Raw genomic sequence first — 4,210 nt, 5'->3', positions numbered from 1 at the left:
AGGTTGTGAAGGGAAATAAAATTCAGAGCTGGGAAGCATGTGGCAGGAGAATGGGTGGATAAGTAGACAGCCCTGCCCTGACTGTAGAATCTCTGGGTCTTTTCCCAGTAATAGTAAAGCCCTAGCCTCATGAGCTTGGGGTCAGGTAAGTGCTGCCAGAGCACCCTAAATTCTTATTGGGGCAGGCAATTTTGCTCCTTTCCGAGGCAACAAACCTGGAAATGTGGACAGATCTCTCTTAGTTATGGATATTCTTGGAGAATCATTTAGATCCAACAGATATTAAGAGCTGTCCCCACAGAAGGTTGTCAAATTCCATCCACCTGTTCACCTAACAGGAGGCTTCCATTCCTGCCTGTATGCAGGTTCCTAACAGACCCTGGATATCAGGCTTAGACACCCTGGGCAGGTCAGGCTTAGAAACACCAATATGGGAATTCCCTTGAACCCAGATGACCTGGTAGGTGAACCCAGTGGAGCCTGAGAATATACAAGTTTCGGTCCCACCAATCGCACCTCCAGCTGATTGATTGCCACCTCTGTGGTTCTTTGCTTGTGTTCCTTCTGGAGTGTCAGCCTTGTTCTAGTTTGAAATGGGCTACTCCTGGATAAATTCCTAGACCCAAGAGGCACTGAAGAAGACTCCACAGACCCTATGTACAGATTAGCACTTCACATCCAAGACCCTCACAGGCACTCTATATCTGTTTATTTCTAAGGCCTGGATGTAGTCAATCTTTGGAAATGATACCGGTGTTGCTCTTGCTCTTAGTCTCTGGCTTGGGGACCTGCTCTTTGCCGATACTGACTGAAATCCACAGTGGGCAACTCCTGCTGGAGATAAGTTGGTGGTTAACTAGGCAGGGGCGGTAGAATTGGTGTTAGAGATAGAGTCTGCATCTGGGAATCTACTCTCAATGTAATTAATAAAATACATATTTTAAACTTATTATTGGTGAATGTCAGTGATCTGTGAAAGTTCAAAATATCCTAAGGTGTGGCATTTAGATAGCAGAGAGAGAATCATCATAACACATTAGTGAACGTCATTTAAGACATCTATCCAGATAAATAATATAAAATAAAATTTGCTATTAAGATGAAACTTTTGTTTGATGTAAAGTTGATATATTCTTACTATGGAGAAGTTATCAGACAGAAAACAGTAGTGAAAGCAATTACCACTCCTAGTCCTTCTAGAGAATTTTCATTTTACATGAAATGGTTTCATATTTTAAATGAGATAGTTTCTTATCTTAGTATCCATTTTTTTTAGTTTAGAGTATTTGATAGATATAAAATTTGTTTTCTCTAACCTGTAACTTAAAAAAAAAATCTGCCTGCCAATGCAGGAGATGCAAGAGATGTGGGTTTAATCCCTGGATTGGGAAATTCCCCCAGAAAAGGGGATAGCAACCCACTCCAGTATCCTTGCCTGGAGGAATCTCGTGGACAGAAGTACCTGGTGGGCTATAGTACATGGAGTTGCAAAGAGACGATATAACAGCACAGTGCAGAACAGACTTTTAAAAAATCTAATACTTATTTTTTTTAAATATAGGGCAGCATTAATAAAAATTATACACAATACCAATTACTTATTTTTTTTTCTCCACATATATTTTTAGATATGATGATCCCATATGTTGTGACTTTCAAGCACATAAAACACAAATATATTTACAGGGGCAAGTAAAAAGAAAATGTGGAGATGTTTTTAGTGATGATAAATATGTGTTTGGTGATTTACTAGTCTGTTAATTTGATTAAAAAAGCCAAAACATACAAAATTTAAAGTCAGGTCATCAAAAATCCATAACAATGAGAAACACTATATTGAAATTTTATGTGTTCATTACAGCAATGATGTTTTTGTAAAGGGGTGCAAGTAACAATGAGTTAGCCATTTAATAGGGGGTTTTAGAAGGAAGGACACCAGTTTCATGTTAAGCAGTCATCAAGTATGTTTAGAGATTTCATCTATGTCATACAACAAGGATGTACTTCATGAGTCACACTTCTTGGGAACAGCAAAGAAACCAAAATAGATGAAGAATTGCAGACAGAGTCAAGCTTTCTTCTTGAAAATCCTCTTGGGTTACCAAAAAACATCATAGCACATGCTAGGCCTAGCATATTTAGTCACAGGAATTTGACAGTTTTTCCTGCCTTCAGTAACATTTCTTGTGTGATCAGCATCCCTTCATGTGTATTTTAATAATTAAAGAGAACACATTTGAATCTAGAAATTTTTATGTTTTCCTTTCCGGTGCCATAGGACACCTGGTTCCTGTTTTGCAGGAAATATGAAATTGGAGCTATTTTTCCAACACTAAATGTTTATTTTACCAATAAATAATAGCTGACTGTTCTGTTTCCAGATGTTACATGTAATGCTGTGCTGTGCTGTGCCTAATTGCTCAGTCGGTTTTAACTCTCTGCGACCCCATGGACTATAGTCCACCAGGCTCCTCTGTCCATGTAGATTCTCCAGGCAAGAATACTGGAGTGGATTGCCATGCACTCCTCCGGGGGATCTTTCCAAACCAGGGATTGAACCCAGGTCTCCCGCAGTGCAGGCAGATTCTTTACCAACTGAGCCACCAGGGAAGCTATATACATGCAAACTATATTTTATATATAAATAAAAAATATACTATAAACTATATAGTTTATATATATATATATTTATATATAAAATAAACTGTATTATATATATATATAAATTTATATATATATAATATATATTATTTTTATATATATATAAAATCTTCTGAAGAAGGAAATGGCAACCCACTCCAGTATTCTTGCCTGGAGAATCCCATGGACAGAGGAACCTGGCGGACTGCAGTCCATGGGGTTGCAAAGAGTCGGACACGACTGAGCGACTAACACACACACATACATGAAATCTCCAAACTGTATGTGTAAACACTGCTTGATTAAACAACTGGGGAAAGGCATGTGTACACACACGCAATATATACACATATCTCCCGGCCCACTTTCACATCATTTCTGTCTCTTACTTCTTTGTATTTATAATTATCTAACACACTTCATTTTCTCATTCATTGTCTCTTACTAGAATTTAAGGTCCACGTGGGTAGAAATTTTGTTTGTTGTCTAATCTTTAATCCTTTGCTGGTTTTGGCTAGCTCATCAGGTATATACAGTAAATATATTTTGACTGAATTAATAAATGAGGGCAATATAATTTCCTCCCAGTTTATGAATGAGGAAATTGAAGTAGATTATTTAGTAATTTTCCCAGTGTCACATAAATAATAAAGAGTAACAGCTAGAAATTGAATCCAAGTCAATTTTATCTAAAATTTATATTTTGTCTCTAAACCAAGATTAGTGCCAGCACACCTCGAATTTCTCTGTACTTCAATTCCATATGAATATATATTGAGTCTACAGATCAAAGTTCACATATGTGTAAGTTACCTACCAGTCCTACAATATCATCAGTTGGTAACTCAGTTGACTATTGAGTATATCAGAGGACCACTGCTCCTGAATTCCACCAAAATCTTCTTTATATTTATCCATGAGAGACCATTAACCAGACCTATTTCTTATATCTACATCCATTAACAGGAAATAAAATATGTAATGATATTAATTATGCCACCCAGTCAAAAACCCTCTTCCATTGCTATACTTTTTATTTTATGCTTACAGTGCACTTAAGATGGTAAAAGAACATAGAGGGAGAAATTTAATATGAAGTCTCCCCCCACAGACTCTTAAATAGTGTACTGATTTTTCTTTGGAAAAGTGGACACAAGATTGCAACCATTAAGAGGCCATGAAAAGGAGGACAGGAACTTAACAAACATTAAGATTCCTCCACGGAAACCAGATCTGAAAGAGACACGTGCACCCCAATGTTCATCGCAGCACTGTTTATAATAGCCAGGACATGGAAGCAACCTAGATGCCCATCAGCAGATGAATGGATAAGGAAGCTGTGGTACATATACACCATGGAATATTACTCAGCCGTTAAAAAGAATTCATTTGAACCAGTCCTAATGAGATGGATGAAGTAAGCCAGAAAGATAAAGAACATTACACCATACTAACACATATATATGGAATTTAGAAAGATGGTAACGATAACCCTATATGCAAAACAGAAAAAGAGACACAGAAATACAGAACAGACTTTTGAACTCTGTGGGAGAGGGTAAGGGTGGGA

The sequence above is a fragment of the Cervus canadensis genome, chromosome 14 (assembly GCF_019320065.1).
Source record: "Cervus canadensis isolate Bull #8, Minnesota chromosome 14, ASM1932006v1, whole genome shotgun sequence".
Lineage (NCBI taxonomy): Eukaryota > Metazoa > Chordata > Mammalia > Artiodactyla > Cervidae > Cervus > Cervus canadensis.
The sequence above is the reverse complement of the archived record's forward strand: the minus strand, read 5'-3'. Positions refer to the sequence as shown.